General features: G+C 36.1%; 1 long non-coding RNA gene across 1 annotated transcript in view; it reads left to right on the top strand.

Moving 5' to 3' along the window:
• Nucleotides 1-24275, top strand: part of LOC144381107 (uncharacterized) — a 114904-nt gene that overhangs the window by 118 nt on the left and 90511 nt on the right. Inside the window, exons 2-3 of the long non-coding RNA XR_013445677.1 lie at nucleotides 243-450; nucleotides 13485-13640. This is a non-coding gene — a long non-coding RNA (uncharacterized LOC144381107). The remainder of the gene's footprint in view (nucleotides 1-242; nucleotides 451-13484; nucleotides 13641-24275) is intronic.

Below are 24275 nucleotides of genomic sequence, written 5' to 3'. Positions count from 1 at the left end.
GGTGAAATGAACCCAAGAGCGTCCAGACACACAAAGCAGTTAAAAATAAAAACAATAGTAAACAGCGCCTGCTTAGAAAAGAGGAAGGCGTGGCTAAAGAGCGCTCTCTTGCGCTTGCTCAGTATTGGCTTTGCGTTGGTTCGCGAGACTCGGGAGTGCGCCTGCGCCTGCGCCTGGTGGGGGTGGGGTTTAGGCTATGTGGAAGGCGTGCTGTCGTGATTGCATCTCCCGCTCATTTCCAGAGAAAGTGGGCGATTTTTGACGAGTTGGAACGAAGCTATGGGGATTGTTTGTCAAAGGCCAAGACGTGATTTCAGGGCTTTAGGAGAGCTACCCACACTGAACCTGGAACTCCTCTCTACGTCAACAAAAATGGTAACTGGAGCAAGACCTTAAACAACTTGCTCCTCAGAGGGTGGCTACTCTACCTTCCCTACAAAAGCAACAAGGGTAACAAAACTTGTGTGATAATGTTTGTGTTTCTCTCTTGTTTCATGAACTACGTTTTAAACCTTTAAAAGACAATTACCTATTTTGGTACACCCTCACACCTTAGGTGTGGATACTACATATGGTCACGGACTTCAGCTTTGACTTCGTTTCCAGCCACTGCTCTTTAGCCTGTCTCTGGGTTGAGTCTCAAAACTTTGAAGTGTGAACTTTGGAGTTCATTATTTACAGAGTCCATTTTTTTCCTACTGGGGTTCTACTGGCCGATGTGCCCATTTTCCAACTCTCCAGGGCCCTACTGAGTATGTTGCTTTGTCCAAACACAGAGTTAGTTTTTTCATAAAACCTGGCTGCAGTTCCAAGGCAAGCAATTAGATATGCCCTTTCTTTCCAAGTCAGAATAGTTAATACTCTGAAACCATAGACTACAGGCAGCAGAACAGTCTTCTGTCCCTTCTACACTACAACCTTTGGCTTCATTTTTTACACTTGAATGCAGTAAGCCTTTGATTAACCATGCTCAACTCTTGGAAACCTCTACTGAAATGGACTTTTGTTTTCTATACTTCACATAAGAAATAAAAATGAAAAGCTTTTATGGAGCAAGAATGAGATGGGAAACACAAGTCATTTGGCTGTTTCCTAATCCAACATTCTAGCAGACATTGCTAATCTGTTAAAGCACAAACCTTATGTTACTTCTAAGCTCTGCTCCAGACAACCACTACTAATTGATTGGATTTGGCTACAGTTGTTGTCCTGTTTCTGGAGCATTCCAGAATCCAGAATCACACTGAGCCCAAATCTCTTCTACTTTTAATATTTATATATATTTTTAATACAATCATCTTAATCAGACCTTTGAAGAGTAAAAGTGATTCAGTTATTGTTCAATATTCTGATTTACTTTTCCTACCATGCTTAGTAATGACAAAAAATACACAGTATTTTTTATTCACTCATTTACTATTTATCAAACATACATGCCAGATTTTTTGCTTGGTCCTGGGGAAAGAATCCTAACTCTTAAGTCTTGAGGTGGATGGAGATGAATAGAAAATAAGAGAATAATATGACAGAGGTGTGCAAAGGATTTAGCACATCATTATTACCTACTCCCAGACCCCCATCTCTCTCTCTCACACACACACACACACACACACACACAGTTTGTCCTCACAAGTTACAGAGGATCTTGACTGTCTATAGATGGAAGTTCAAACTTTTCTTAGGTTAAATTAAACTTCTTAGGCTGGCATTCAGGATCTTCAATAATCTGTATCATTGCTTACTTTCAAGTAACATATGCTCTTGCTTAATTGAACTACAATTCAATCAAATACAGTTCCCTTGATTTCCTGTATTACTGCCATTTCCCTTCATCTGTAATGCTTACCTTCCCACCTCCTTTTTTCCCCTTCTTTCTAGTCACCACATATGTTAAGTCTTACCTACCATTCATAAAACACTATGCATCCCATAAAACTTTTCTTTATTATCCCTATGTTATTTTCCTAGGGTTGCTGTAACAAATATCCACAAACTTGGTGGTTTAAAACCATAGAAATTTAGTCTTTTACAGTTCTGGACCATGCTCCCTCTAGAGGCTCTAAGGGACAATCTGTTTCTTTCCTCTTTCAGCTTCTGTCAGCATTTGGTGACTACTGGCATTTCTTGGCTTGTGGTTGTATCCTGCCTCTGTAGTCACATTGCCTTCTCCTTTTCTGTGTGTGTCTCCCTCTGTTTCTGTCTTATAAAAATACATGTCATTGCATTTAGTAGCACAAGAATTGGACTATAGTGGACACTGTGATGTACCACCAGCTGTCCCCCTCCAGGAATGAAGGACTTACTCCCCCCAGCTCCTGGAAGTGCTGCCAGCAGAAAATGCTCAGTAGTCAGCCTCCACTTGGATTGCCTAGGTTGAAGGAGCTACCTCACTGAAGGTCATACTTCCTTTCCGGGTTTGCCTGGATCCAGTGACTGATTGACATAGACGTCAAAGGCTCAGATTCTTTGCACCAGCTCAGCATAACTCAACATAACTCCAAAGGGTCATGCAATCTTTAGAACTCCTTGTAGAGTCAACTGCAGCCTCCCTTGGTACTGCATCATAGTTCAACCTCTTCCTTTGCTTACTCCTGCTCTTTCCCCGTTCTCTTCCAGGGGTTGATCATAAGAGCACTTCTTGTTAATACTGTAATACAGTACAGGTCTGCTTCCTGAGGAACTTAACCTTTACCATTGTTCTTCTGGGCCCTCAGCTTAGTGTTAATAGGACACTGCTATAAAAATGGGATAGGCAGGATAAGACCCCCAACTGAGGCTTAATTCTGCCACTAACTAGCTTTTTGAGCTTGGCTACACTCTTTAAATTCTCTTATACATACAAGTTTTTATTTTGAATGTTTATTATACGACATATTTTGGTAAACAAAACTCAGTTCCTTTCCTCAAGGAGCTTAAAGGTCTAATGATTCTTAGGTTGTTTATATTATGAAAGGACTGAACTTGAATTGTATTTCTAAACTTTTTGTTAATTTAAGTCCCCATCTCAAGCTCCATAGTCTCCATTCCACCCAAGTTGAGAATCACTCTAGGAACCAAGAATATTTGGTTAAGATTTATTTTATGAAAATAAGATTCTTTCATTTTGCAAACAGAAAATTATATAATGTGATAATAGATATGCCTTTTCAAACTGTACCTCTCAAGCCTTAGTGATTTTGATAGTACCCGAGGAACTACTGGACAGTCACTTTGAGTTCAGTCAGGACAGAAACCATATTAGTTATTTAAACATAGAAGTTAATATTAAGAATCATGAATTTGGCATAAAGCTAAATAGAAAACTGAAAATGGGAAAGGAGAATACTAAGGCACTACAACTGCCACTACTAAGGCTTGAGCAACTAAAATAAAATTGAAGTGACTTAGAAGCTTAGGGAAGAGGTCCCATGGACCTGAGACCCAGACCTCTGAGGAGGGGTACTGCCAGGTTGGTGATGATAGTTCTGGAGCAGGAAGACTTCATAAGACTGGTTTGGCAAGTTTGGAACAACTGCAAACTAAATTCAGATGTTGCTATGGAAAGATGCTGCTGGGCTGAGTAAGTATTAGGACAATGCTAACAAAAATGGCATACCTAGGAAGCGTGGAGGAAGCAAACAGGAAGCAGAGGAACAAATTAATTCTTCTTCCTTTAGGATTACTTTTCAGCAGAGTCCAATGTGGAGCCACCTGGCAATGCAGAAATGTGGTTTACAAGGTTCCAGCCTTAGCATCAGAAAGTGGGGTTAGAAGTCTTGGTTTTGGGGGTGCCTGGGTTGCTCAGTTGTTAAGCATCTGCCTTTGGCTCAGGTCATGATCCCAGGGTCCTGGTATGGAGCTCCGCATCAGGCTCCCTGCTCTGTGGGAAGCCTGCTTCTCCTTCCCCCACTCCCCCTGCTTGTGTTTCCGCTCTCGCTGTGTCTCTCTCTGTCAAATAAATAAAATCTTAAAAAAAATAGAAGTCTGGGTTTTGGAGCTTAGAGACAATAGCTTGATAACTGGCACAATCTCTAAAAGATTTTTGAGATTTAATATTCTACTTGTGTGCTTGTAGACCTGCAAAGACCTGTAGACCTGTAATTATCAAGTAAGAATCTTTATGGTTTGTCTTTTTTTTTTTGGTGTGTTTTCTTTTTATGTACCTTGATTCAGAGAATAAATAACTTGTTTCAGATTTTTGGTCTTCTACTTTATTGCTTTACTTGAATTGATGGATGTACCAATTTTAGTCCTGTTGTTGTTGTGTTGTGATTTTGTTGTTTATAAGAATTAAAAATAATCCCATTATTCTGTTAGATATTTTTAATAAATAAGGGCTCCTGGGTTCCCTAAAATAGTGTAATTGTTTTGATTACAAGTTAGAGCACTTGGCCTATTATTCCAAGTTACTCTTCCAAATTTTAAGTGTTTCCACACACTAAATTTTATTTAGTTTTATGATTTTTTTCTTTGTATAGTGAATCTGGGTTTTAAAAACATTTTTCACACTATGGAGCATTTAACTGGTCTTCTGTTAGAATAGCTTTTTTTAGGCTAAGCTACTGCTTGAATTCCTAACTTGGTTAAACATTCTTACTATTCCCGTTTTAACATGGTTTAATATACTACTCTTTAATGTGAAAACATTATTTCTCACAAGGAGTTCTCATGAAAGTAGACTTTATATAAAATGTGGTATTAAACTTATAGTAGGAAATGATCAAATAAATAGAAAATATTAAAAATGAGGTTCAAAAGTGGAATGGTGGTTTAATTAGCTGAAGAGTACTTAAAAATGTGTGTTGACATTAACAAACATATGAAAATGTAGTTATTTAGTCACTTCTGTTTATCAGTTGAAACTTTATTTTAAAGAATAATCAATGAAAAAACTTTTATTTTCTATATAAAATATATGTGATGGTCCAAAAATACTCATTCTCTAAGATCCAAATTGTGAAAATGGGTTCTAGTTAAACTTAATGAAAGGTAGTACTCGTGCCAGACCCCCAAATACTGCAAATTCTTTTCCATAGGTAAATTTATAAATACCTCAACATGCTTGCTGAAAGTCCACGCTGAACAGGGCAGTTCATATATGGGTTCTTTAATTCTCATTTTGGGAAATCACTGTTCTTAAGACATGTTCAAATGGTTCTACTTTATTACTGCAGGTGTCCTCTTTCAAACAGGACTTCCAAGGATAAGATTGTTTAGTTCTCTTAGAATTCTCAACTTTGTTAGGCTGCCACCCATAGTCAGAGAACATCTGGAAATGTTGGAATTAGCTTTTAAAAATTGATTGGGGTTACCATAGTGCCCAATACTCTGATACTTCAAACTCATTTATTAACCTACTAGAGAGTTCCCGTCAAGAAGTCAGAACTTGGCTTTAACTGATCTGGTTGCCACCTGATTATTAGTTCGTGTTGAACTGATTTGTTTTTCTGAACATATCTAACATATGTTAAGCTGTATGGAATAAAGCTCACACAGTGTAGCTTAGCCAAAAATAACCTATTGGCTGGTAATTTTTAGAACTTTCACTATTTTTATAAATAGTAGAAGCAATGTATTCTAGTATTTAATATGTGGCCTCTTTATAGTCACTGAAGGAATTATTTAGTTTGTGAATAAACTGAAGCCCTGTCTTGGGTTTTTCCTTTTTGTTCCTGCTCTAGACATTTTTCCCACCTGTTTAACTCAGGGTAGGTGGATAAAAGTGAGGTGAAACAAACACTATGCTATTTTTATTGTTGTTTTTATTTTATTGGCTCAGATAAAATATTTCTTAAGAGTTTGAAGGCATTACTTTGAAGGTCCTGGCTTATCTAAGGATTTTTTTTTCACTATTTTCCACTATTTCTTTAGATCACTGAAAGTAGATCTCAATGATCTCAACATTAGTTTCTTAAATGTCAAGATAGATTATAATTTATGCATGTTTGAGGTATTTTAGGACTAAATTTTTAAAGAAAAGCATTTTTATTTTTAAAAGTATATTCTGAATGTAGCATTTCATGTTAAACTTTTTCAGTAATTTCTGTTTCAATATTTATTTTTAATTTTGAACTTATTTATAAGACTTGTTAGCAGAGTCTGCTAATTATCCCCAATGCCCATTCTTCCCTTTTCCCTTTTAGCAATAGAAGCTGCTGATTTCTAGCTGGGCACATGGCCCTAAGCTAGAGATGATGTTTCCCAACCTTGTTAGAACTAGATGTGGTTACACGTCTAAATTTTTACCTATGGTGTGTGAATAGAAATTATAAATGTACCTTCTGAGTCTTGCCTTTAAAAAATTGGGTATGTAGATCCCTCTTTTATTCCATTCTTCTATAGACTGGACCTTAACTGTCGTGATAGTGAGCCAGCTTCAACCATGCAGATAAAGGCAGTACTCTGAGAGGATGTCTGAAAAATAATGTGGAAGGGCCCTGGTCCCTGGGTGACATCAAGGAGCAGTGTGCCTTCCAATTTCACTCCACTAGCCTAGCTCTGAATGTTACATGGAAGAGCAACAAACTTCTACTTTATTTGAGCTACTGTATTTGGGGGTCTTTTGTTACAAAAGATTAGTTCTTAACATAATAGTACAGACAGGATTTTAAGTAAATATTTTTCTGATGACTTGGAATTTCAAGGGAGACTCTAGAGGTCAAGGCTTTATAGACTTGGTAAAGGTGAATTGTCTATCCATTTCTTAGCCACCTATTTTGAAATTTCCTTATGGTATGAATGGCTCTGCTAATGGTGAAGAACCAAATGTTGAAGATATATGTGAAAAGTTTGAATAAAATTGTTTCATCAAGCTCTAAATGGAACAAAGCAGTATTTCTAGATTTCTATGTAATCTTATATGTGATTTAAGTATATAACTAAATTTAATGAATTTCATATTATTAATAGGTATATGGTGATTCCATATATATATACATAAAAGTTTATATATTCATTTTGGAAAAAAAACCTTTTTAATTGGATTTGCCATTGAGAAAATAGGACATCACTTTATATTCAGGGTAGCCTTATATCTAGCTATATATGATGGCACATAAATGTGTCATAAACTGTAGCTTACTTAGGTAAGGAGGCATAAATCAACATTTTTCTCTCCTTTTGATATTTAAATATACCAAATGATACGAAATTGAGGTCTCTACCTCTATTTTTCAAACCTCTGATATAGAATGTGTGTCACAAAAATATGGTTAAGATTTTAACAGTTCTTATCCCTTGAATTTCTTCCTAATGGTGGATTATGTATTTCTGGGATTTAAATAGCTGGCATTTAAAACTTAATTTTGATGGAGTACTTTTTGTTTTTGGATATTGCATCCAAAAAGCTAATAGTTGATTAGCTTTTAAAATATCTTTTGAATAATGATCTTTCTAATTTAACTTGTAATGAGACGCATTAGCTTACTAATCTGAATCTTTCATCATTTTTTACTTTAATTGTATCTTTAAGAATTTTAATAATAATAATTTAGAAATAAATGAAAATGCTTATTAATACAGTTATCTTACTGACTGAAATATTGTAAATGTGTGTGTCTGTCTACCTATCTTTCTAGAATTTCTAATTGAATCTTTTAAAAATAGTTTCTCTTTCTCTGTAGAACTTCCCCACATGTTTACTTATCATGTCTTTTTTTAAGTATTTGAACATATTTATAACAGCCTCTTTAATGTCTTTTTTGCTACTTCCAACATCTGGGACATTTTGAGACCTTTTTCTATTGACTCCTTTTTATCTTAATATGGGTCATGTTTTAATTTTCTTAAATGTAACATTTTTTAAATTTTATACTGGACATTGTGGATGGTCGGTTGTAGGGATTCTGTATTATATTGTCTTCCTTTGGGTGTTGAGTCTCTTTCCTCTGGCAAATAAATTTGCTAGTTAAATTAGTAGAAGATCCTTTTACTTGTTAGAACTAGAATTTTGGTTTGTTAGTGTAGGTCTATTTCATTCTTGTCCTTAGTCCTAGGATTTGTCTCTTCTTTAAGGTTGTGGTTCTTACTGTTAAGGAATACCCGTTTGGGTATGGCAGAGTTGCATTTGAGCACCCGAGGAACTCTGCAAAATCTTTTCATTCCCTTTGGTCTGAATACAACATTTTCCAGGTTTGTGCAACTTCTCTTTTTTTCCATTCAACTATTAGCAGCTACTGTCTGTTGACCTCATGGAGTCTCAGTTTGAAATGCATGATTTGCATGTTGGCCAAAGCCCTGAGGAAACTCCTATTCATACTTTTGTGTAACCCTTCATCACAACTTTGTCCTTCATGAATCCTGCCCCGTAAATTCCAGTTGCTTCAATACCTCAACCTCCAATATTTGCCTGTCAGCTCAGTGAGGCCGATACTTTCTACTGGAGCTCTTCCTCACGGCACTGTGGTACAGAAAGAGCCCCAAAGCTCCGCTGATACGTTTCTTTTTTGTACTACTGGCAGTCCAATTTATAAAAGCAGTAAATCATATATTTTTCCCAATAGATTTATGTAAAATCTCATGAAGCTTTTTTTTAAATTTGCTCTTCTTTTACAAAAGGTAGAAGAGGAGGAAAAACTTTCCAAATCATTTTATGAAACCAGTTATTACTCTGACACCAAAACCAGATAAAGATATTGCAAGGAAACTACAGACTGATACCTTTGTGAATGTGAAGCCCCAAATTCTTCCACAACATGAATTCAGCAAACATATAAAAAGGATTATACACTGTGATTAAGTGGGGTTTATTCCAGGAATGCAAGGGTGATTAGCACATGAAAGCCAATCAGTATAATAGACCATATTAATAAAATAAACATAAAGACCTGTGATCACCTCAAAAGATACAGAAAAAGCATTTAAAGAAAATTGAGCACCTTTTCATGATAAAAATACTCAACATACTAGAAATAACAGGAAATGTCTTCAACTTTGTAAAGGGCATCTATGAAAAATACAAGGCTAACATTTCACTTAAGTAATCACTTAAAGTGAAAGTGATAATTTTACTCCTAAGATTAACAAGTAATGTCTACTCTACTCATTTCTATTCACCATTGTACTGAAGGAACAAGCTAGGACAATTAGATAAGAAAAAGAAATATAAGTCATACAGATTGGAAAGGAAGAAATAAAACTACCTGTATTCACAGATGACATGATGTTGTATATAGAAAATCCTAAGGAATGCACACACATACAAATTATCAGAATAAATGAGTTCAGCAAGGATGCAGTGTACATGATCAGTATGCAAAACTCTATTCTGTATCTGTTCATTTGGCAATAAATAATCCAAAAATGAAATTAAGACAACTTTATTTATTATAACATAAAAAAAGATAAAATATTTAGGAATAAATTTAATAAAAGAAGTGTGAGACTTATACACTGAAAACGATAAAACATCACTGAAAAAATAAAAGACCTAAATAAATAGAAATACATGAATTGGAAGACTTAATATTGTTAAGATGGAAATCCTTTCTAAATTGATCAAGAGAGTGATGTAATCCCTTTTAAAATACAAAGTGCCTTTTTTGCTAGAATTGACAGGACAGTCTTCAAATTCATATGGAAAGAAAAGGGACCCAGAGTAGTGAAACAATGTTGAAAAAGAACAAAGTTAGAGCAGAGACACTTCTTAATTTCAAAATTTACCTCAAAGTAATAGTACTCAAAACTGTGTGAGACTATATGAAGATTGACATACAGATCAATGAGAGTCCAGAAATGTGCTGGGACAACTAGATACCTATATGCATAAAAATGAAGTTGGACCCCCTACCTTATATACAAAAATTTAACTCCAAAATGTATCAAAGACCTGGATGTAAGAGCTCAAACTATGAAACTGTTATAAGAAAACATAGACATAAACCTTTGAGACCTTGGATTAGGTAATTGTTTCCTAGGGTTGACACTAAAAGCACAAGTATAAAGGAAAAAGATACATAAATTGGATTTCATTAAAATTTTATACTAATATTCATAGTAGCATTTCTTATAATAGCCAAAAGGTGGACACAATCCAAATGTTCATCACCTGAAGATTGGATAAATAAAATGTGTTATATCCATAGTATGGAATAATTTTTTGCCAAAAAAAAGGACGTACTGATTGTGCTATAACATGGATGAACCTTGAAAACATACTAAATGAAAGAAGCAGACATAATAGAGTACATATTGCATGATTCCTTTTGTCAGAAATGTCCAAAATATGCAAATCCATGGAAACAAAATGTAGATTAGTGGTTGCCAGAGGAGGGGGAATGTGGAATGACTTCTAACTGATACGGGTTTTTGTGGTATAATAAAAAATAAATATTTGCTGTTTGTCCTGTGTTCCTAGCAGAGAACTCCTAAAAGTCTTGGAATTTACTCTTATTAAAAGAAAATTCAGAGCTTTACTTGATATGAGTATTATATTGGGTGAGAAACACACTCTTTGTAAACAAGGAGACCTCAAACTCAAAAGTGGTATGAAGCTCAGAGGCATGACATTACAGGATGGCTTATAAAGTGAAAATGAGGAAGTTGTTTAACCTTTATAATAATTGATTATTACAATGGAGATTTTCAGATGGCAGGGATTGGTTAAAAGTGATTATCTTATACTATTTTAGGAAGGTGACTTAAGTTTTATTTATGATTATCTGAGGCATTTACAAGAAATAATCTAAATTAAGTTTTGCTTACATTCATGAAATAAGCTAGATTAAGTTTTGCTCACATGATTTTGTCTGCTGCCTGAGGGAATCTTCAACCTGGTCTCCATTTTATTTTATTTTGACACTGTCTTTTGTATGGTAATGAAATGATTCCTAGGGGAATCCTAGAGTTGCTTGCCAGAGGGTTAGAACTTTCAGCCTCACCCACTGACTTTCCAGGGAAAGGAGAGGGGTAGAGATTGAATTCAGTCAACAATGGCCAATGATTTAATCAGCACTGCCTACAATATAAAATATCCATTACAAATCGCTGAATAGAGTTCTGAGAGTTTCTAGGTTGGTAAACACATTATATGCTGGGAATGTGGCATCCCTGAGAGTGCATGGAAACTTTGTGCCAGCCCTCTCCCTCATACCTTGTTCTGTGTATTCCATTTGGCTGTTCCTGGGTTGTATCCTTTATAATAAACCAGAATATGTAAGTAAAGTGGTTTTTTGAGTTCTGTGAGCTATTTTAGTGAATTATTGAACATGATAGGTTATGGGAACTTTTTTTTTTTTTTAAATATTTTATTTATTTATTTTGACAGAGAGAGACACAGCGAGAGAGGGAACACAGCAGGGGGAGTGGGAGAGGGAGAAGCAGGCTTCCCACGGAGCAGGGAGCCCGATGCGGGGCTTGATCCCAGGACCCTGGGATCATGACCTGAGCCGAAGGCAGACGCTTAACGACTGAGCCACCCAGGCGCCCCGGTTATGGGAACTTCTGAATTTGTAGTTGGCTAGGCAGAAGTGTGGAATAGCCTGAGCACCCCATTTGCACCCAGCATCTGAAGTAGACAGTATTGTGGGACTGAGCTCATAACCTGTGGGGTCTGTTGGACACCCACTTGGTGTTGGAGAATTTGTTGGTGTGGAGAAAACTCTACATAGTTGGTGTCAGAAGAAAGAACCACACGTTTCATTTTGGGATGGTGAAAATGTTCTGGAATTAGATAGAGGTGACCATTGTACAACTTTGAGAATATACTAAAAGGCACTGAACTATACACTTAAAATTACTCTGCTTTATCATTCACAACACAGTCCATGGTGTATAGGGCACTTACCAACCCACCTGATCCCTTCATGTCCTCTTGTTCTAAGGACCTGTAAGGACCAGTTGACACCTAGCCTGGCTGTTCCCAGGCCCTGGGTTCTGTGACCAAGCCAAATACTTCGAGCTCTTGTGTGTGAGATGAGGCAGTGCTATAATTTCCACCTGGCCCTGTGGGAGTGGTGCTGTGTACCCATCCTTTCCTCTTTCTTGACATCCAAAAAAAGAAATAAAAATTTCTCTGCTTTGAGGATGCAGGAGCCAACCTGAAAGAACCAATAGTCAAAGATGGAATAATTTGAGCAACAAAATAAATAGCAATAGTATTGAGTTATAACCCATAGAATAAAATAGATATTTGTGAGTCAATACTGATACAAATAAATAATTGAATAAATAAATGAATGAAGGACAAAAGACATATATTTTTTTACAAAACAATTCCAAATAATAAATGTAAAAATAATGAGGGAAATAGAAAATCATAGCACAGCACAGTAATGATTCATGTACTGATGAATGCTAAAATTAGGGGGCAACACTGTAAGGAGAAACAGGATATTTGCATAGCCTGTATCTCTTCCCAAATATTTATTAATTATTCTGGTGACTTAACGTATGTGTACAAATGCTTTGATACTCCTCTCTCTGAGGTTGAGTTTAATTCTCCCCCCTTCAGGGTGATCAGGATTTTAGGGACTTCTAATAAATAGAATGGAAAGGGGAAAATAGTAATTTTATCATTAAAAAACTGGCTGACATTAATCAAATGATTAAGTTTACCATCACTAGATAAGTAATGTTGATATACCTTGTGATATCATGTGATGATAACCTCTATAGTAGTCACAAAAATTCCTAATCCTGATGTAGTCATGAGAAAAAAATCAAGCAAGCCCAAATTGAGAAACATTCTACAAAATACCATACTGGTACCTTACAAAAGTATCAAAGTCATGAAAAACAAAGAAAGACTAAGGAATTCACAGATATTGGAGGAGACTAAGTAGACATCAAGACTATCTTGATATCCTGGTTTGGATCCTGGAACAAAAAAAGAGCATTATTAAAAAAACTGATGAAATCTGAATTTTAGTTAATAGCATTGCACCCATTTTGACTTCCTAGTTTTGATAAATTTATCATGTTTATGTAAGATGTTAAGATTGGGAGGTTAAAGGAAGTTGTACCTTCTTTATAATATTTTTGTAAATATAAACTTTTTTCAAAATAAAGTTTTAAATATTACTATAATTTGTATGCTCTAAATTCCCTCTTTTTCTTTATTGGGTAAATCCCTCAGAAAGAATCCTCTTAAAAATAATACATGACCAGGGCCATCTGGGTGGTTCACCCCACATTGGGGTCCCTGCTCAGTGGGGAGCCTGTTTCTCCCTCTCCCTCTGCTCCCCTGCTCCTGCTCTCTCTCAATCGCTGTCTCTCTCTTTATCTCAAATAAATAAATAAAATCTTAAAAAAAAATTGTGACTAAAAAAAAAAAATACATGGCCAACCCTGAATTCTATGGGCTATTTATTTTTGTTATGTAAAAGAAAGTCTTTACAACCCTCATCAAACTAATTATTATATTTTAAAACCTGTAACAATGTATTTCTGTTCCCATGATTCCCCAAGTTTGAAAATTTGAGTGTTACAGAGTTATTGTTCTATTAAATAATTTGAACATATATTTAAATTCAGGTGTCATATTTCAATTTATTATTATTTTTTTAAAGGTTTTATTTATTTATTTGAGAGAGAGCACAAGTGATCACAGAGGAAGAGGGAAAAGACTCACTGCTGAGTGGAGAGCCCCATGCGGGGCTGGATCCCAGGACCCTGAAATCATGACCTGAGCTGAAGGCAGATGCTTAACCGGCTGAGCCACCCAGGTACCCCTCAATTTATTTTAATTTAAAATATAATGTAGATTATTTTGCCTTTCAATGATAAAAATCAGATTAAACTAATGTTATGCTATAAGAGTTAATATTTATTTATATTTTGTAGTCTACCAGTTTCCAAAAGTTTCTTCAATTAGGTTAGAGTAAAAACACACACATAGTTATTTAAAAGCCATGTTTGAGAAAAATATTTAAGGACATGGAAAGGTAATTGTTACATTAAAAATAGTTACATAGTTTCTATAATATTTTCATAGTTTTTTTAGAATAAATACATAACCTGGAAGAACATATACCAAAATTTTAACAGGAGTAATCATCTTCGAGTTGTGGTATTTAAAATTTTTCTTTTCCCTTTCTGCATTTTCAAAAGTATGTACAGTGGGGGCTCCTGGGTGGCTCAGTTGGTTAAGCGGCTGCCTTTGGCTCAGGTCATGATCCCAGGGTCCTGGGATCGAGCCCCGCATCGGGCTCCCTGCTCAGCGGGGAGCCTGCTTCTCCCTCTTCCTCTGCCTGCCTCTCTGCCTACTTGTTCTCTCTCTCTATCTCTCTGTCAAATAGATAAATAAAATCTTAAAAAAAAATTATATACAATGTATGTCATTACTTTTGCAATCAGAAAAACATAATAAATCTTAAAAACATGCCTGTATACATATAATAGGATAGGTAATGACACATTGGAACACAGAGAAAAAGTAAATACATTTTGTTCTCCTGAATAAATGAACCTAAAATTTACAAGTTTGTTCACTTCCTGTGGCTCATAAAACAGCTACAAATTGTTCATGCTTAGTGTTTAAATTTACACATACATGTTCAAACACAGATGCAATCTCACAAACGTCTACATTAACACAATAGATTCATGCCCTATATTTAGGGCAATGAGTTCCTCAAGTTCTCAAAGAAATTATACTGAATATTTTAATATATGACTGGCTGTTATATTATACAATAACACCCCATTTAGGCAGTGTTTTAGAGATAATATAGAATTTTAAAAATAACTAGGCTTAATTCTATAAATATCAAAGCTTTTGGTTTAGTTTTTTAGAATGAGAATATTTGTATAATGCTTGATTGGCTCCCCTTACTTAAATCCTATTTAAATCTCAAATATTGACTTAAACTGTGATGTATTGACACATTGTTGAGTATATTGTGTTATCATTCATTAAAATTGAATGCCTTCAGATTGTTTAGGAAACCCGAAAATAAAACAAAATCTGGTCTACTCTTTCTAAATGGTCTACCAGCTTTTACTTCTCACTGGCTATTGGGTCCACATATAATACCATGATATGGTTGACTTAATTGTTGGAGTCTACATGTAATTCTGCTTGTCCTGTCATATAATGTTCACGGATTTCATGATAGGCCTTTCAGACTTTTTTTTTTAATTTAATTTTATTATGTTATGTTAATCACCATACATTACATCATTAGTTTTTGATGTAGTGTTCCATGATTCGTTGTTTGCGTATAACACCCAGTGCTCCATTCAGTGTGTGCCCTCTTTAATACCCATCACCAGGCTAACCCATCCCTCCACACCCCTCCCCTCTAGAAACCTCAGTTTGTTTCTCAGAGTCCATAGTCTCTTATGGTTCATCTCCCCCTCCAAATACCTACCCCCTTCATTTTTTCCTTCCTACTATCTTCTTTTTTTTTTTTTTTTTTTAACATATAATGTATTATTTGTTTCAGAGGTACAGGTCTATGATTCAACAGTCTTACACAATTCACAGCGCTCACCATAGCACATACCCTCCCCAGTGTCTATCACCCAGCCACCCCATCGCTCCCACCCCCCACCACTCCAGCAACCCTCAGTTTGTTTCCTGAGATTGAGAATTCCTCATATCACTGAGATCATATGATACATGTCTTTCTCTGATTGACTTATTTCGCTCAGCATAATACCCTCTAGTTCCATCCACATCGTTGCAAATGGCAAGATTTCGTTTTTTTTTTTTGATGGCTGCATAATAGTCCATTGTGTGTATATATATATATATATATATATATATATACCACATCTTCTTTATCCATTCACCTGTTGATGGATATCTTGGCTCTTTGCATAGTTTGGCTATTGTGGACATTGCTGCTATAAACACTGGGGTGCACGTACCCCTTCGGATCAGTACATTTCAGACTTTTTTTTTAAAGCAGCTTTTAGTACAGATGAGAGATTGTCAGAGGTCTGACCTGAGATAAGTGGAAGCATTATTGCATTTTTACAGCTACCTTGTTTTAAAGAAATATGACTAAGGGCGCCTGGGTGGCTCAGTTGGTTAAGCGACTGCCTTCGGCTCAGGTCATGATCCTGGAGTCCCTGGATCGAGTCCTGCATCGGGCTCCCTGCTCGGCAGGGAGCCTGCTTCTCCCTCTGACCCTCCCCCCTCTCATGTGCTCTCTCTCATTCTCTCTCAAATAAATAAATAAAATCTTTAAAAAAAAAAAAAGAAATATGACTAAATAACTTGAGAGTAGTGCTTGCTTGTGATCTAAAAACAAATTTTTATATTTTTGCAAGTCTTTATTGCAAACACTTTAGTTGAAATACATGTAGTGAAGCCTTTTATTAGGCGTCATACTTGGCTCTTCTGTGGTAAGGCACTTAACTTCTCTTGTGGAGATAACTGCACCTATCCTGTAAGGTTTTGAGGGAATTAAGTGAAATGTAAAGTGTTTAACACAGTGCCTGGGGCATAATAAATGTACAATGATTTTTATCTGAGAAAGAGAAACTGAAAGGGTCAGTGTGGCTGGAGAGTGAGGCAGAATGCTGTGCCACTGGAGGAGGAGACGTAGGCAAGGGCCAAGTCAGGCTGTGTTCGGATTTTTGGACTGTGTTCTGGGGTGAGGTAAGAGACACCGAAGGGTTTTAAACAAGGTGTGACATGATCATATTTGCATTTTGAAAAGAACATGCAGGCTGCTGTTTGGAGACTGGAAAACAGAGGAGCCAGGGTACATGGTCTTTTCCTTGGACTGTATGTTTATGAGTTGGACATCTTTCATTTAAACCAATGTTTTTAAATCCTTCCCATGAGTACACACCTGGAATCTTAGCTTCTTAACTTTTATTTTGACGTAGTCACAGCACACTTGCAAGCCATGCAGCAGCTTTATTGTTGTTGCTTTAAGACTTGAGGTAATCTCCACATCCAGCCTGCAGCTCAAACCCACAACCCCAAGATTAAGAATTGCATGCTCCACCGACTGGGCCAGCCAGGCGCCCATTATTGGTATGTTTTGAACAAACTTGTCAGTGTGGGGCCATCCACATTTGGTAATGGATAGGCAGGATGCCAACAAAGCAGACCAGCCTTTCATGCGGCTCTGCAGTATGATGCATACTACTTTTTATTTCCTTGTTCTGCCCCCCTGGAGTCTCAGGTAATGTCTGCCTTTTGCATGGAAGCTTTGTTTCCCCTCCAGGTTTTATTACTTTAGTCCCCAGGGAAGAAATGACAACTCAGTAACATAGGTGCTATCATTTGTGTATTCCCTACCCATCTTGGATTTTTTCCCTTCCTTGGATTGTCAGAATCCTTAGAAGAGCACTCCACATAGCTAGCAGATTGTTAGAGTTAGCAAGATTGGGACCTATTAACATTCCTGATTCAAACACTTGGTGTACTGCTGGCATCCATGTGATAACATCTCACTGCTGCCTTTCTTTTTTCTTTTTTTGTTTTTAAAGATTTTATTTATTTATTTGACACAGAGAGAGAGACAGTGAGAGAGGGAACACAAGCAGGGGGAGTGGGAGAGGGAGAAGCAGGCTTCCCGCCGAGCAGGGAGCCCGATGTGGGGCTCGATCCCAGGACCCTGGGATCATGACCTGAGCCGAAGGCAGACGCTTAACGGCTGAGCCACCCAGGTGCCCCCTCACTGCTGCCTTTCTTTGCATGCAAATCCTAACTAATTGATCTGCGTCTCACTACAGCTGCTATAAATACCTTTGTTTGTTTGTTTGTTTTAAAGATTTTATTTATTCATTTGAGACACAGAGATACAGAGAGAGAGAGAGAGAAAGCATGAGCAGGGAGAGAGGCAGGGGGAGAGGGAGAAGCAGGCTCCTCGCTGAGCCAGGAGCCCGGTAACACCTTTGTTTTTACCATCTTTTGGTGTGCAGCCTTTGCCTTCTTACAGTTCATGTCAGCTCTGGTCTCTCCCATTCCCTCTTCACTTTATCTAATTAACTTCATTCTATGCTAGGTTGATCATATCCAGGTCATCCTGAATATCTTTCTTCAGGGGTAGACATGTAGAGAGAAGCTGAAATATTAATTGGTGAAATAATGTGGTATGTGAGATTTGCATTTAAATACTCTAGTAAAACCATTCAACAAAAGTGTGGTAGAACCAAAGATGAAAATGACATGCTAAAAAATGACAGAATGTTGATACTTGTTAAAGTTGGGTGATGGCTATGTTATACTATTCCTTTTGTATATGTATGGATTTTCCATAGTAAAAAGTGAAAAAGACATGTGGAGGATACTAACTTGCAAACAAGTAGAGATTCTGGACATGTGGGACAGAAGTATTGGAAGCAAGTTCATTAAGGTGGAAAAGAAGGTGTTCTGTGTTTTGTCAATGTATGAGATAGGCCCATCATGTTGCCTTCTTCATATTGCTCTTTTCTGAGGGATTCTTTATGGAGATCACTATCCTTTGTTCAAGTAGACCCCACTATCCTGGTTATAGTTGACTGACCCAGGGATGGGGTCTTAAACAAATGCATCTATCTTAAATAGCAGGGTGTCTCAACTTGGGCTCTATTGACATTTTGGACTATATGATTTTTTATGTGGGTTCTGTCCTCAACAGTGAGGATGTTTAGAAGCACTGAGTACCCTTTAGATGCCAGTAGCACTTCCTCCCCTATTTCCAGTAGCGATATCCAAAAATGTCTCCAGACATTGCCAGATGTCCCTGGGGGGCAGAATCGCCCCTTGTGAACCAATGAAATACAGGGATATGAATTTTTAGTTAGGTTCCATCCTTATGTGTGGTGGCTGACTTGATTTGGGTATTTAGATGCCATAATTTTTCCATGCTATATTAAAAGGCTGATTGTAAGTATTATAAATAAATAATAACTTAAAAATAGAAGACTTCAGGTCTCCCTACATGTTTGCTACAATGATATAACTTGTTTTAAGGCCAGACCCCCTGATTTTTCATCTTTATCATATACAGTCTTAATTTTTTTTTGTTTACAATGTTCTTAAGATCATCATTTCACCAACTTTTGCATATTTTACAAACTCTCTAATATATTATTATTTTCATCATTTATAGAATACTATTTTTTCTTTTTTTTGATTTTCAGATACCATTATGTAGGGCTAATTTTTATTTTTAAAATTAATGTAATTTTACAGTGTCTTTGGAAATGTAGCCTTCACATGGATGGGAGAGTCTGGAAATTTATTTGATAAATTTTGTGGTTCTGGGCACAGTGTAAATGAAACATTTTCAGGTGCTACAGTATATAAATAAATGAATGTTTTTCCTGGCTCAGTTTTGTGCCATAACTAGCCAACAATTCTTGTATTAACTTCTTCAACTGAATGGAAGCATACTAGTATATACTTCTGATTTAATAAAATCCTCAAAATAGGTTTTTGTGCTAATATATTTATAACATGCAGGTGTTTGACACAGAAACATAAATTACATGTACATAAAATTGGTTCAGGGAAATACTGAAATGTGCTAGGGAGGATATTAAAATATATATTTGAATGTTTATTTTATAATTCAGCTTGAACATTTTTTAGAACTGTTAGAGTTCATAGCTCTATTATAAGATACACTTTTTTCTATTGAAGAGTTCTAATCTTGTATGATTTTTATCATTTCTCTATTTTTCTTAAAGTGATTTTATTTAGTCTGGTTGTTTAATTTCTTCTTTTTTTGGAGCACACACAGAGATCTGATTAGTGAAAAATCCATATAATTATTCCCAAGAATCGTATTTATCAGCTTGTTTTATTATGCTTTCCTATAGAAACTTGTGTAGTTTACGGTTATCTTACTCCACAAGAACCACAAACCTGCTGGTCTACTTAGAATGACAATCATATTTGTCTGTTATGCTAAAAAATATAGGTCACATTTTTAAGTGATTTTAGAGAGATGACACTATTAAATGCATTATTTTAAAAGACTTTTTATTTATTTTAGAGAGAGAACAGGATGTGGGTAGAAGAAAGGGGGAGGGAGAGGGACAAGCAGACTCCATGCTGAGTGGGGCTCAATCCCAGGACGTTGAGATCAAGACCTGAGCTAAAATCAAGAGTTGGATGTTTAACCAATTGAGCCACCCAGGCCCCCTTAAATGCATTATTTTTAAAAGATAATTCAATTCAGTGAAGGGTCATTTCTGAAATTTAAGCATCCTAATTTAATTTCCCTCTTAAAAAATGATTATTAAAAATACGGTTATTGAGTGCTCACTCAATAACACTGTTCTTTTTGATCATTGTTTTATACCCATGACCTGAAATGGATTTTTCAAGTAAGAAAGAGTAAGAAAAAATTGACATGAGGGAAAAGAGGTTTAATAATTAGAGAATTAAATAGGATAAATATAAAATTAATAACATAAATTAAGAAAATTACTGAATATGCATTTATTTTTAGAATAATATCACACAAATTCCTTGCCTCCTTCATGTTTTTACCTAAATGTCCTCTTCCCAGACACCTACTCTGATCATCCAGTTTGAAATAATTCTCATCCCCACCCACCCTGTACTCCCAATCTTCCCATAGTTTACTCTCTCTTTTTTTTTTTTAAAAGATTTTATTTATTTATTTGACAGAGAGAGACACAGCGAGAGAGGGAACACAAGCACGGGGAGTGGGAGAGGGAGAAGCAGGCCCCCCGCCGAGCAGGGAGTCCGATGCGGGGCTCGATCCCAGGACCCTGGGATCATGACCCGAGCCGAAGGCAGACGCTTAACGACTGAGCCACCTGGGCGCCCCAGTTTACTCTCTATTTTAATAGCATTAATCTCTTGCTGAAATACATATGTATAATGTTTATTATTAATTGTCTGTCTGTCTCCTTGCCCCATTCCCCCAACTCCCACAAAATATAAGCTCTTAAGGGAGTTTTGTCTGTTCAATATGCTTGTCAGGCAGATGCCTGCTGCATAGTAGTTCAGTGTATTAGGAGGATCTTTAATTATCTGCAATTCTAGCAGTTGGATCTCTGTTAACTGCCATTTCTGCTATTGTTTTGTTGTTGTTTTATTATCCATTCAAATAACTCTGAAAGATCTTGAAGTATGACCTCATGAAGCAAAAAACACCCAAAACTCGGTTTGGAATGGATTTTAGGGTTTAGTATTTTAATAAAATTATTGTTACTTCAAAATGATAGTAGTTACTACTTTTGACCAAATGCCTATGCCATGTACTTTACATGTACTTTCTACAGGTCCTCTTGCCATCTCTAATGAAGTGGACAGTGTTACTCCCAGTGTTACTCATAAATGAGGAAAACTCAGAGAGGTTAAGTAATTCTAAATGGCAGAGTTAGAAATTAAACTCAATTAGAAATTAAACTCAAGTCAGCTTGAATTCAAAGTCCATGTGTTTTTTTTTTTTTTAAAGCTGACTAATTGAAAGGAGACTTCTCTATTAATAGTATTCTTTAACATATATATATCCTTTAATCAGAAATCCTACTCCATGACCATATTGAATATTTAGCAAAGTTTACAGTATAATTATTAGATAGCACATAATATTCTTACTTATTTTACTCATTTTTTAAGATACTTGTGTCCTACCATGTGCTAAGTACTAGGTGTGCCACAGTGAAAAAAAGCAGACACGGCACCTGCCTTTAAGGAACTTGTAGTCTCCTGGGGAAGACAGATGTATCACTACAGATTCAGAACTCCATCCCATCCCTACCCCTTACCCCATGTTATCATTAAAATAGAAAATATTCTGATAACATCTAGATTTTATTGTGTTTTTCTAGAATATTTGGTTAAATTTTTGTTTTATCAAGAGATACCATCAGGGTTATATGGTCTGATGACCCCCCAAATCCTTTCTTCTCACATTCTTGAGTCTTCACACACCCTGGATCTATAAGGAAAAGTCCAAACAATAGCAGTCGTTTGTTTTTAATGCTTTCTTTTATTCTATTATGATGAGAGCAAAGTTGGTTGTATTATAATCTGTTTCTGAAAATATCAAATTCTGAAACACCAGATTGAACTAAGAACAGACATGCTGATCATTTTTAGGTCATTCACACAGTGGTCTATTCAACCTGTTTGTGATAGTTTATTAATAATTTGATTTTGAATATGTTTAGTTTTCATCAATTCTTTAATTTACCTTCATAAAACCTTTTCAAGGTCAATATTATCATTTGTACTGGATTTTAACCAAGTCTTATATTGAGATGAGTTCTGAGTAATAGGGAAAATTAATCATGAAGTGAAGAATTTAATAAAAAGCTCTTGATTTTTCAATCCAATGTAGTATCCCAAGTTGCAGTGTACTAAATGATATGCTTAGTTTTAAGATAATTTGGTGTTTCTTTATTTCACAAATATCCCATCTGTTTATTTTTCCTATGAATCAAAGATAAATAGCAGGAAGAAAATCCAAAGCATTCATCATCAGCTTTGGAATAACTTATATCTTTGGCCACTTTTTCTCTTTGTGTTTGCATAAGTGTAATCCTTTCAGAGTTTAATTTGCTTTAGAGATTATGCTTTTTAAAAGGACTTTTAAATAATCTCTTGTTAATGGAATGTAAATCTTAAAACTGGAATATTTTGATAATGTAGACTTTGACATCCAATACACAATTCAGATCAGATAGTCTAATAGAGTGTTTTATCTTTGTTCCTCTAGTGTAGCTTAATATTGGAAGCACTTCTAGTTTAATGTTCCTTAAGAACCACATGAAATAGTAAGGAGAAACCCAATAAGGGTCATAAGGGTTTCTTTGCACATGCATCAGGGTTTCCCAACCTGGGAAATTCATGGGTTAAGAAAAAATACAATTAAACATCTCAGTAGTTTTGAGAAGTATTAATTTGAATGCTTAGATCCTGAATTCCCAAATTTCTAGTGCAGAGATCAGAGAGAACTATAGTGTGGAGAATTTAAATAGCCAGTTGGTGTGTTGAGTCTGGCCTACAGAAGTATTTTGTTTGGCCCGCATGGTGTTTTTTAAAAGTGTGAATTAATGGCGGGTGTTTAACAGCTGAGAATTTTCACACAAAAATTCAGATTTCTAACCTCTGGGAAATTAGAATATCTGACATTGTGCGCCTGCTTCCCACAAAGCAACAGTTAGCTGAGTTGAGTGAGGGCACCTTTTGGATCATTTTCCAGTTCGTCATATTTCCCACCACTCCCTGTTCTCCATGCACAGTGACATATCTTGTCAGTTACCAGTTATCATTGTGCATGTGCTGTCACTTTTTCTTGTATTTGATCTGTAGTGATGAGTTTGCATCCCCTATCATAGAGGGTATGTTTTTTCTGGAAAGTCTTTTCCCAGAACCCTCTTCCCAATCTTCACTTAGGCCCTCTCTTCCCAGTGCCCCTATAGCACCTTGTTTATATCTCCCTTTAGTACATACCATATCTTATGGTAAGTGTTCTTTTGATAATTTTCCTTGCTAGGCATGACCTTTTTTAAAATAAGGATCTTATATTATGTTGTTTCCTCAGGGGATTCAATAGTGTCTGGACACTTAAATAGTGCTGAATTTGTGCTTGTTTCTTGATAAATGAGGTGGACTTTGTTTCCTAGAAAAGATAGATTCTAGGATACAGCACATTTCCAGGAATAGTTTCATATGAGGCTGTAATATTTGTTATTAAAACCCATTGAGAGATCTTCTGATGGTTGTTTCTGAGCAAGGCCAGGGCTAGGGGGAGGCATGAGAGGTTCCTAGGGTAAAAGTTTAAGGAGGCACTCCCTTTCAGGGTCAGGCAAGCGCCTCCTTAAATTTTATGCCATAGGAGCTTCTCTTGCCTCCATATTACCAGCACTGTTTCTGAATTTTAGCTTCTAGATTAAAAATAAAATATTTGTTCTGATTGGAAGGGCTATAGAAACAGGAACCTAGATTGTTTTTAAATGAAAAAAATACCACAAGAGAATATATTTTATTATTTTTAAAAATTTATACTCTGGATGCTTTAAAAATTTTCTCTTTGTCATTGGTTTCTAAGCAACTTGATTATGATGTGCTTGGGGATAGTTTCTTCATGTTTCTTTTGCTTGGGGTTTGTTGAGTTTCTTGGATCTTGAAGTTTATAGTTTTCATCACATTTGGAAAAATTCAGACTTTATTTCTTCAAAATTTTTTTTTAAAGATTTTATTTATTTATTTGACAGAGAGAGACACAGCGAGAGAGGGAACACAAGCAGGGGGAATGGGAGAGGGATAAGCAGGCTTCCTGTGGAGCAGGGAGCCCGATGTGGGGCTCGATCCCAGGACCCCGGAATCATGACCTGAGCCGAAGGCAGACGCTTAATGACTGAGCCAACCATGCACTCCTCTTCAAATATTTTTTCTGTCCTCTCTCTTTTCTCTTTAGAAACCC

This window comes from Halichoerus grypus, chromosome 2 (genome assembly GCF_964656455.1).
Source record: "Halichoerus grypus chromosome 2, mHalGry1.hap1.1, whole genome shotgun sequence".
In the NCBI taxonomy this organism is placed as follows: Eukaryota; Metazoa; Chordata; class Mammalia; order Carnivora; family Phocidae; genus Halichoerus; species Halichoerus grypus.
The sequence above is the reverse complement of the archived record's forward strand: the minus strand, read 5'-3'. Positions and strand labels throughout refer to the sequence as shown.